We start from the raw sequence: 12,194 nt of genomic DNA, 5'->3' as shown, positions 1-12,194 counted from the left end.
CTGTATTCAAACACAAAGAGAAAATACAAAGGATAGCTGACTTGGTGGTGACAGCTGTTGGGAAAAAGAATCATTGTGTTTGACAGTGTCCTTTGGAAACAGACCAGGAGGTGAATCAAATACAATGTATTGCTTCATCTTACAGATGCCTGCAGGCTAGTTGGAATTTTAATTTCTGACTCACCCACCTTATTTCTACTTCTGGAGGAAGTCCATCCTGTCACACACTATGTCATTGACATGGTCTTGGATAAGGGTAGACCAACATCGCAGTAGATATTTCACTAAACAAAGTGCTTGCATCAGCCAGTGCCTTGTGGATGTGCTATTTGTTTCAGCCTCTGTATTTTTAAACCAGAAATGGACAGAATTTGTATATTCTAGGGCAAATGGTCATCTTAGTTTTATTACTAAGCCAATATTTTACTTTTTCCTCCATTAAAAAAAGTCTCTGTGTAGCTAAGTAAGGAGAAACTTATATTAGATGAATAAATTTACATTTGAGCAATTAGAGTTTTATTCCAAACCATCTGGAGTAAATCATTTTCCAGTCTGTTTTTGCAACTAATTAGAGCAAAACCAAAAAATTGAAACAACTAATTAGTTGCAATTAATTAGTTGTTTCAATTTTTTGGTTTTGTTTTTTAGCAAGCAAATGAAGCTATAGCAGATCCTTAAACAGTTATTGGAAGCAGGCTTATAGCTAAAGAAACACCATATTAGGATTGCAGTGAGGTAGGTAAAGAGATATGAGGGTGACATCAACCTTAAAGGATAAGGATATCTCTTGTGTTCCTTTTTGGAAAGTGTCTGGAATTCATGATAATTTGGTTTTCAACTTTGTGCTTGGAAACTTAATTTTGTCTTTTCCCAGAGGAAAGGGCCAGTGAAACAGGAGCACAGGATCAATGAAAGATGTGGTAAAAAGCTACTTTATTTTGTTTCCTTGGAGAAATTTAAAAAGCTTATTCGCTAAACATGAAACCAAGTTATCTATTATTCACAACAAATGTTTTCTGGAACAAAGTGAGGCATAAATTATATATTTTGCATTATGAAATAAACTAAAAAGAACGAGAAAGGGAGGCACTTTAGACTGAATCAGAATGGGAGAGAAATGCAGAAGGAAACAAAGATCTGTATCTATATCTCTCTAGATCTATACTTATCTAGAAAATATATCTAGAATTTTTATCTAACTGAATATTACTAGAAATTTTCGAGATAAAATCTATGTATCAATTGATTTAGAGCAGGAAGAGGCAAAGAAAAAAAGTCTGGGTTATTTATAAGTAAAGAGCTTATGTTCCTGGTAATGATCTGTCCTATTGTTAACCTGGGACTGCTATCAGTGTTAACATATCTTAAAATATTCCATTGAAATTCTTGATTTCATTTGTCATTTAACAACTGAGTATTTATTGAGGGATTTACTACTTGCAAGGCACTGTGATGGGGTATGGAGAATGATTCTAATATTTGGTTGGCACACACGATATGCCAGACACTAGACATAGCCTTTTATGTGGGTTATTTTGTTCAATGCTTACAACAGTCTTGAGGTAGGAGCTGTCCCACCTCTCCTCACTACATATTACAAGTAGAGAAAATGAGGTGTGGAGAAGTTAAAGATGATTAAAAATATATTTTTTAAAGTATCTTGATTTGTGGTGTTTCCTGATTTCTGTTGTATAAATGTACCTACCATGACCAATTTCAAGCTACCAACAGTTTAACAAATGGCTTGCAAAATTTCTGAGTATTAAACTGTTGGTGAGAGCAGGTGTGAGCCCGTTTCAGTACACATTGTCTACATGTCCTCAAAATACTTACAGTGAGTATAAGACTAAGTAATGCCAGCTAGAAAATAAGAGGAACCAGATAAGGTGGCATGGAAGTTTAGAGCAGAGATGCATTTTCATTTAGCCATTTTCTTGTAATTGTAATTTGCAATTAGAGATGATTCTATGATGCGGACATTTAAAAAAATTAACATTGGTTTTATTCGTTAGAATTATTAAATTCAACCCAAAGTGCATATCTATATAACATTATAAAAATCTGTCCTCTTGTTAAACGTTTGAAAATTCCTCAGTCTATCATATTTTACAACAGTTACTTGTTTTTAAACTACTCTATTTTCCAGCAAAGATCTAAAATATCATAAAATAACATTTTTAATATTTTAATATTAATTGCAATTTCATGTTTAAACCAAATGAAAATAATCTTCTTGTGTTGCATACAGAACAGTTGCTTTCTGAATTTTCTCTCATATATCCCTATGAGATCCCATACCATTCACATTCATATTTGTTCATTTAACAAATATTTATTCATTACATGAATGCTTATTAACTGCCTCCTGTGAGCATGCTGCGGTGCTAGGCCATAAGTTTGTATATTCACTGTCTCCAAATAAGGGTGAGAGATAGGCAAACAAAAATATTTAAGTCAGAAGTTGGTCAAAGTTATAATAGAAGTAATACCCAGAGTAAAATTACTTACAGGTAGTCTATAATTTGGTGATAAATAAAATGTTTCATGAATAATGGTGGGGACATTTATTTATTTATTTATTTATTATTTATTAATTTTTATTGGAGTATGGTTTATTTACAATGTTGTGTTAGCCTCCACTGCACCACAAAATGAATCAGCCATACACATACAGATATCCCCTCCCTTTTGGATTTCCCTCCCATTTAGGTTAACACAGTGCATTAGGTAGATTTCCCTGTGCTATACAGTATGTTCCAATGATGGGGACATTTAAAATGCATTTTGAGTAATGGGTAGGATGTGAAGATGTGGAATTAGGGGCAGAAGAACTGAAGGCGGTAGGAAAGCACGAATAACCACTGTTCAGTGTTTTCTATCCTCTCATTCTTAAAATGTGCTTTTGGCTCTGAAAAAGCAATACCCTAACAGTCCACGAGGTGGTAGGATAACTCTATCCTTTTCTCCATTTAAATGCAAATAATAAAATACTCATTTTACTTAAGCTGGACAAGGTATTTTTCCTCTGTTGAAACTAAGAATTTGCAAATACTTGCAGGAATTGTGATGAGGAGTTTCAGAGAAATGCTTCCTTATGCCGTGATATGGTTAGATTCACATTTATATGCAATCTAAGAGAAATTCACATTCGACGTATAACTTCTCTAGGTACGGAATTCTAAGGTGACTGAGTGAATAATTTTGACAGATATAAAATACTATGCAGAGGTACTAAACTTGGAAACATGTTTTATTTGTTTGAAAGCTAAGAATTAGGTTTCTAAGTTTCAGTGTGATTAAAAAACCAAAACCAACATAATTTAAATTTATTCACCTGGTTTGAATGGTTAGATGTGCCAGTCATTATGACATGTATGATTCGTGTATTTTGCTTATATCTGGGTCTCATTATATCTAGATCTGCCAGTAGTTGCAAAAATGCAACTCAGTCAATTATAGAACAAGTTTTAAAACATGTTATTGTTTTTATCAATACAATTTACTTGATGTTAGAATCATTTCTAATAACAAATATTCATTTGTAGCATTTGTTCATTTAGCTATTCAACACATGTTTATTGGGAACCTGTTGTATGTTGGCCATTGTGCTAGGTGCTATTAAATTAAATTAATTAAGTTTCATGTTTGGTTGCTTTATTTTTTATTTTATTTTATTTTATTTTTTGCGGTACACGGGCCTCTCACTGTTGTGGCCTCTCCCGCTGCGGAGCACAGGCTCCGGACGCGCAGGCTCAGCGGCCATGCCTCACGGGCCCAGCCGCTCCGCGGCATGTGGGATCCTCCCGAACCGGGGCACGAATCCTTGTCCCCTGCATCGGCAGGCGGACTCTCAACCACTGCGCCACCGGGGAAGCCCCGAGTTGCTTTATTTTTTAAATTAACTTTAGTGTTTAGAACAGTTATAATTTTACAAAACAAAATGTGAAGATAGTACAGAGTTCCCATAAACCCCCATCCAGCTTCCCCTCTTATTAATACTTTACATTAGTAAGGTATGTTTGTTACAACTAATGGACCAATATTAACTAAAATACATATTGTATTCATATTTTCTGCTAGAGAATGTTATTAAAAATGAACATCTGGGCACTAGGTGTGCTTCTTGCTTCTGGAGTGTTGTTGATGTTAGGCCCTCTCAGATGACAGAGCAAGAGAATATATGTATATATGAGTTAGTATACATACATACGTTGTGTGTATGTACATACATGAATTCATACTGGTGTTTCCATTTCTAATCTAGTACCACATGGATCATTCATTCACATGTCTCCTTCCCTGCGTATCTTTATTTATTTATAAATTTATTTATTTATTTTTGTCTGCATTGGGTTTTCATTACTGCGCATGGGCTTTTCTCTAGTTGTGGCGAGCGGGGGCTACTCTTTGTTGCGGTGCGCGGGCTTATTATTGTGGTGGCTTCTCTTGTTGCAAAGCACGGACTCTAGGCGCGTGGGCTTCAGTAGTTGTGGCTCCTGGGCTCTATAGAGTGCGGGCTCAGTAGTTGTGGTGCACGAGCTTAGTTGCTCCACGGCACGTGGGATCTTCCCAGACCAGGGCTTGAACCCGTGTCCCCTGCATTGGCAGGCGGATTTTCAACCATTGCGCCACCAGTGAAGCCCTATTGATTTACTTTTAGTTGAAGTATAATTGACTTACAATATTATATTAGTTTCAGGTGTACAACGTAGTGGTTTGATATTTTTATACATTACAAAATGATTACCACAATAAGTCTAGTTATCATCCATCACCACACAAAGTTATTACAATGTTATTGACTGTATTTCCTATGCTGTACATTACTTCCCCATGAGTTATTTACTTTATAGCTGGCAGTTTGTATCTCTTAATCTCCCTCACCTATTTTACTTATCGCCCCACTCTTCCTCTCCACCTCTGTCAACTGCCAGTTTGTTTTCTGTATCTATGGGTTTGTTTCTGTTTTATTATAGTTGTTTATTTATTTTGTTTTTTAGTTTCCACATATAAGAGAAATCATATGTTATCTGTATTTCCCCGTCTGACATATTTCAGTTGAGCATAATAATAACCTCTAGATTCATCCATATTTGTTGCAAATGGCAAGATCTCATTCTTTTTTATGGGTGAGTAATATTCCTCTGTGTGTGTGTGTGTGTGTGTGTGTGTGTGTGTGTACCACATCTTCTTTATTCATCTATTGCTAGAGAGTTAGGTTGCTTCTGTATCTTGGCTATTGTAAATAATGCTGTAATGAACAGTGTGCATATATCTTTTTGAATTAATGCTTTTGTTTTCCTTGGAAAAATACCCAGAAGTGGAATTGCTAGTTCTTAGGGAAGTTCTGTTTTTAATTATTGAGGAACTTCTGTACTGTTTTCCATAGTAGCTGTACCAAATTCCATTCCTACCAACAGTGCATGCGGGTTCCATTTTCTCCACATCCTTGCCAACATGTGTTATTTGTTGTTGTTGCTGTTGGTTTTTTTTTTCATAATAGCCATTCTGAGAGGTATGAACTGACATTTTGTGTTTTTTGTTTGTTTGTTTGTTTGTTTTTGCTGTATGCGGGCCTCTCACTGCTGTGGCCTCTCCCATGGAGCACAGGTTCCAGACGTGCAGGCTTAGCGGCCATGGCTCACGGGCCCAGTCGCTCTGCGGCATGTGGGAACGTCCCGGACTGGAGCACGAACCCGTGTCCCCTGCATCGGCAGGTGGACTCTCAACCACTGCGCCTCCAGGGAAGCCCACATATTATGGTTTTGATTTGCATTTCCTTGTTGATAAGTGGTTTTGAGCATCTTCTCAAGTGTCTCTTGGCCACCTCTCTGTCTTCTTTGGAGAAATGCCTATTCAGAACCTCTGCCTTTTTTAAAATCAAATTGTTGTTGTTTTTTTTAAACATCCTTGCTTTCCTTTTTTAAAAAATTTTATTTATTTATTTATTTTTGGCTGTGTTGGGTCTTTGTTTCTGTGTGTGGGCTTTGTCTAGTTGTGGTGAGCAGGGGCCACTCTTCATCGCGGTGCGGGCTTCTCACTGTCGCGGCCTCTCTTGTTGCGGAGGACAAGCTCCAGATGCGCAGGCTCAGTAGTTGTGGCTCACGGGCCTAGTTGCTCCACGGCATGTGGGATCTTCCCAGACCAGGGCTCGAACCCGTGTCCCCTGCATTGGCAGGCAGATTCTCAACCACTGTGCCATCAGGGAAGCCCAAGTTGTTTGTTTTTTTGATGTTGAGTTGTATGAGTTCTTTTTACATTTTGGTTATTGACACCTTATCGGATATATTACAAATACTTTCTCCCATTCAGTAGGCTGGCTCTTCATTTTATTGATTGTTTTGTTTGCTGTGCAAAAGCTTTTTTGTTTGATGTAGTCCCATTGTTTATTTTTGCTTTTGTTTTCCTTGCCTAGGAGACAGATCCAAAAAAAATATTGCTAAGACTGATGTCAAAGAGCATACTGCCTATGTATTCTTCCAAAAGTTTTATGGTTTCAGGTCTTACATTTAAGTCTTTAATCCATTTTGAATTTATTTTTGTATGTGGTGTGAGAGAGTAGCCCGGTTTGATTCTTTCACTTGTAGATGTCTAGCTTTCTTGACACCATTTATTGAAGAGGCTGCCTTTTCCCCATTGTATATTCTTGCCTCCTTTGTTGTAGATTAATTGCCCAGAAAGTGTGGGTTCATTTCTGGGCTCTCTATTCTGTTCCATTAATCTATGTGTCTGTTTTTGTGTCAGTATCATATTGTTTTGATTACTGTAGCTTTGTAGTATAGTTTGAAATCAGGGAATGTGTTGCCTCTAGCTTTGTTCTTTCTCAAGATTGTTTTGGCTACTTATGGTCTTTTGTGGTTCCATAAAAATTTTAGAATTATTTTTTCTAGTTCTGTGAAAAATGTCATTGGTATTTTCATAGGGAATGCCCTGAATGTATAGATTGCCTTGGGTAGTATGGTCATTCTAACAATATTAATTCTTCCAGTCCATGAACACAGTATATCTTTCCCCCTGTTTGTGTAGCCTTCCATATTTTTCATCAGTATCTTGTAGTTTTCTGAGTTTAGGTCTTTTACCTCCTTAGATAGATTTATTCCTAGGTATTTTATTCTTTTTGGTGCAGTTGTAAATGGGATTGTTTTCTTAATTTCTCTTTCTGATAGTTAATCGTTAGCATATAGAAACACAACAGATTTCTGTATATTAATTTTTGTATCCTGCAAGTTTTTGAATTCATATGTTCTAATAGCTTTTTGGTGATGTCTTTGGAATTTTATATATATATATATATATATATATATATATATATATATATATATATATATATAGTATATAGTGTCAGGTCATCTGCAAAAAGTGACAGTTTTACTTCTTTTTTTCCAATTTGGGTTTCTTTTATTCCTTTTTCTTGTCTGATTGCTGTGGCTAGAACGTCCACTATGTTGAATAAAAGTGGTGAGAGTGGGCATCCTTGTCTTGTTCCTGATCTTAAAAGAAATTCTTTTATCTTTTCACCATTGATTATGGTGTTGGAAGCGGACTTGTCATATATGGCCTTTATTATGTTGAGGTATGTTCCCTCTATACACACTTTGTTGAGAGGTTTTATCATAAATGGATGTTGAATTTTGTCACTTTTTCTCCATTTATTGAGATGATTATGTGATTTTTATTCTTCAGTTTGTTAATATGGTGTATCACATTGATTGATTTGCAGATAATAAACCATCCTTGCATCCTCCCTGGGGTAAATCCCACTTGGTCATGGTGAATGATTCTTTTAATTTATTGTTGAATTTGGTTTACTAATCTTTTGTTGAGAATTTTTGCATGTACATTCATCAGTGATAATGTCCTGTAATTTTCTTTTTCTGTGGTGTCTTTGTATGGTTTTGGTATCAAGGTGATGCTGTTAAGTTTGGAGGCATTCCTTCCTCTAATTTTTTAGAATAGTTTGGGAATAATAGGTGTTAACTATTCTTTAGGTGTTTAGTAGAATTCGTCTCTGAAGCTGACTTGACCTGGTCTTTTGTTTTTTGGTAGTTTTTAAAAATTACTTATTCAATTTCATTACTGGTAATTGGTCTGTTGTATTTTCTATTTATTCCCGGTTCAGTCTAGGAAGACTGTGTATTTCTAGGAATTTATCCATTTCTTTTAGGTTGTCCAATTTGTTGGCACATTATTATTCATAGTAATCTCTTATGACTCTTTGTATTTCTGTGGTGATGTTTGTAACTTCTTGTCTTTCCTTTGTGATTTGTTTATTTAGGCCTTCTCTCTTCTTTTCTTGATGAGTCTGGCTAAAGATTTATCCATTTTGTTTATGTTTTTGAAGAATCAGCTCTTCGGTTCATTGATCTTTTCTATTTTTTTTAGTGTCTATTTCATTTATTTCCTCTCTGATCTCTATTATTTCCTTCCTTCTACTAACTTTAAGTTTTGTTTGTTCTTCTTTTCCTAGTTTCTTTAGGTGTAAGGTTAGATTGTTTATTTGAGATTTTTCTTATTTCCTGATTGGTATGCTTGTATCACTATGAACTTCCCTCTTAGAACTGCTTTTGTTGCATCACACAGATTTTGGAACATTGTGTTTCCATTTTTAGTTGTCTCCAGGTATTTTTTGATTTTGTCTTTGATTTCTTCAGTGATCAATTGGTAGTTTAGTAGCATATTCTTTAGCCTCTACCTGTTTGTGGTTTTCTGCAGTACTTTTCCTTATAGTTGATTCCCAGTCTTATACCACTGTGGATGGAAAGGATGCTTGAAATGATTTCAGTCTTAAACTTATTGAGATTTGTGGTGGTCTAGCATGGGATCTATCCTGGAGAATGTTCCATGTGCACTTGAAAATAATGTGTATTCTGCTATTTTTCAATGGAATGGTCTATATATACATCTATTAAGTCTATCTGGTATGATGTGTTTTTAAGGCCAGTGTTTCCTTATTGATATCCTGTCTGGATGATCTGTTCATTGATGTATTTTCATTATTAAAGTCCTTTACTATTATTTTCTTCCTGTCAATTTCTCCCTTTATGTTTTTGCTTTATGTATTTTGGTGCTTATATGTTGGGAGCATAGATATTTACAGTTCTTACATCTTCCTGTTGGATTGATCCCTTGATCATTATGTAACGTCCTTCTTTGACTCTTGTTATAGACTTTGTTTTAAAGTGTTTTGCCTTTTATCAGTATTGCTACCCCAGCTTTCTTTTTGTTTCCATTTTCATGGAATACCTTTTTCCATTCCCTCACTTTCAGTCTGTGTGTGTCTTTACCTCTGAAGCGAGTCTCTTGTAGGCAGCATATAGATGGGTCTTGTTGTTTTTATTGTTTTGGGTCCATTCAGCCACTCCATGTCTTTTGCTTGGAGCATTTAGTCCATTTATGTTTAAAGTAATTATTGATAGGTATGTACTTATTGCCATTTTAATTGTTTTCAGGTTTTTTTGTAGTTCTTTTGTTGTTGTTGTTCTGTTCTTCTTTTGCTTTTTCCCCTTTACATTTGATGACTATTTTGTGTTATATTTGAATTCTCTTCTCTTTTTTGTGTGAATGCATTTATTATAGATTTCTGTTTGTGGTTACCATGAGGTTCATATATAACAACATTTATAAATGTATTTGAGGAACTTCCCTGGTGGTGCAGTAGTTAAGAATCCACCTGCCAGTGCAGGGGACACGGGTTTGAGTCCTGGTCTGGAAAGATCCCACATGCTGTGGAGCAACTAAGTCTGTGCGCCACAACTACTGAGCCTGCGCTCTAGAGCCTGCAAGCCACAACTACTGAAGCCCACGTGCCTAGAGCCTGTGCTCCACAATAAGAGAAGCCACCACAGTGAGAAACCAATGCACCGCAACAAAGAGTAGCCTCTGCTCACCATAGCTAGAGGAAGCCCATGCACAGCAACGAAGACCCAACACAGCCAAAACAAACAAACAAACAAACAAACAAATAAAATTTAAAAACAGTAAAAAAAAAAATATATGTGATTATTTTAAGTCATTGATTTCCTAAGTTCAGACACATTCTAACAACCCTGCATTTTACTCTCCAATCATGTTATTGTTTTTACATCATATTTTACATCTTTTTGTTTGCGTATTCCTTAACTACTGATTGTGGATATAGATGATTATACTACTTTTGTTTTCCTACTAGTTTTATAAGTGGTGGATTTACTATCTTTACTGTATATTTACATTTATCAGTGGGATTTTTCCTTTCATAATTGTCATATTTGTAGTTGTAGTCATTTTTTTTCCTCTTATAGAAGTCCCTTTAACATTTCTTGTAAAGCTGATTAGTGGTGCTAATCTCTTTCAGCTTTTGTTTGTCTATAAAACTCTTTATTTCCCCTTCAAATCTGAGTGATAGCCCTGCCAGGCAGATTATTCTTAGTTGTACGTTTTCCCTTGCATCACTTTGAATAAATCATGCTACTCTCTCTGGCTTGCAGTTTCTGCTGAGAAGTCAGCTGATACTTTTGGGGAGTTTCCTTATACATGGCTAGTTGCTTTTCTCTTATTGCTTTTAAGATTCTCTATTTATCTTTAATTTTTACATTTAAATATATTGTGTCTTTGTGTGGACTTCTTTGGGTTCATCTTGTTTGTGACTTTTGTGCTTCCTGGACCTAGGTGTCTGTTTCCTTTTGCAGGTTGGGGATATTTTCATCTATTATTTATTTAAATGAGTTCTCTACCCATCCCCCACCTTATCCTTCTGGGACCCCTAAGATGCAAATCCTTGATGTTGTCCTAGAGGTCTCTGAAACTGTCCTCACTTTTAAAAATTCTTTTTTCTGTTCAGCCTGGGTGATTTCCACTATTCTGTCTTCCAGTTTGCTGATCCATTCTTCTCTATCATCTAATCTACTCTTGATTCCTTCTAGTGTATTTTTCATTTAGTTATTTTATTCTTCACCTATGCTTGGTTTTTAAAAATATATTCTAACACTTTGTTGAGCTTCTCACTGTGTTCATACATTCTTCTCCTGAGTTTGTTGAGCATCTTTCTGATGATTACCTTGAACTCTTTATTGGGTAAATTGCTTATCTCCACTTTGCTTTGTTCTTCTGGGGTTTTGTCTTTTTCCTGCTTGGAACATATTTCTTTGACTCCTCACTTTGCCTGTTTCTTTTTGTTTATCTCTATATATTAGGTAGGTTGTTTATTTTCCCAATCTTGAAGTGGCCTTATGTAGAGTTCCTATGGAGCTTAGTAGCACATTCCCCTCTAGCCACCAGAGCTATATGCTCTAGGAGTGTCCCCGATGCTGGCTGCGTGGGCCCTTCTGTTGTGGCACTAATTACTGTGTGTGCACTGGTAGGCAGTGCTGGCTCCCTGCTCAGTTGGCTGCCAGGTTCTCCCTTGTATGGTGACTGCTGGCCTGCAGATGGGCAGGGCTGGGTCCCAGGTTGGCTGACTCTGGTGCCTAAGGATCCAGGGCTAGTGCTGGCCCACTGTTGGCCAAGGCTGGATCCTGGGGTAGCTGGCTGCAAGCCTTGGGAGATGGGCAGTGCTAGGTGCTATTTTAAATGGTCATTTATTGCACATTGTGCTCTAGCTAGAAACTTTACAACTAGACATTTACCTTGTATGGATGATAGCACCAAAGAAGATGGGTTTAAGTTAAGAGAGATGGTAGTTCCAGTCTATAATAGTGTAGGAAGTACTGGAATGAATGATGGAAAGTGGGTATATGTGGGAGGGTGGTACTTCCCAGGAAATCTTCAAGAACAGCTGAGGCGTAATTAAGGCCTATACTTGCATGAAGGCATGTATTTAAGCCCTGTCTCTTAGGTTCCTTCCAGTTTTATTTCAAGTTTCTAGATGTTGGAGCAGTAATGCGAGAATATTCCCTTAACACGTCATCTGTGAATGACCAATGTACACCAAAGTGGCCGAATATGCTCCTTGTTCTCATAGATCATTTCCTCAGTTTCATAGGATAGGCCTGACGATTTAATTAGGCAGGAAATGTGGGGCATGTTTTGGGAACTGGAAACTGCTTTTTAAGTTCTAAGAGGGGAAGGAGAGCTGTAGATTCCTGACCCCCATCCCCAGATGAGAGTGTCCTGGCCTCCAGCTGCTCTTTTACCACCAGTCTGAGTTTTACAGGCTTCCTTTATGTCACTATCCTCCTCCCCATCTGCACCTCAACTCCCAGTTGTTGTTTTTCATC

The 12,194-nt window shown here is 36.6% G+C and overlaps 1 long non-coding RNA gene across 4 annotated transcripts in view; it reads left to right on the top strand.

The window, feature by feature from the left end:
* LOC137232677 (uncharacterized) overlaps window positions 1-12,194 on the top strand; it is a 920,890-nt gene that overhangs the window by 12,440 nt on the left and 896,256 nt on the right. The gene's annotated exons all lie outside the window — the stretch shown is intronic.

The sequence above is a fragment of the Pseudorca crassidens genome, chromosome 10 (genome assembly GCF_039906515.1).
Source record: "Pseudorca crassidens isolate mPseCra1 chromosome 10, mPseCra1.hap1, whole genome shotgun sequence".
Lineage (NCBI taxonomy): Eukaryota > Metazoa > Chordata > Mammalia > Artiodactyla > Delphinidae > Pseudorca > Pseudorca crassidens.
Note: the sequence above shows the minus strand (reverse complement) of the source record. Positions and strands in the feature narration are given on the sequence as shown.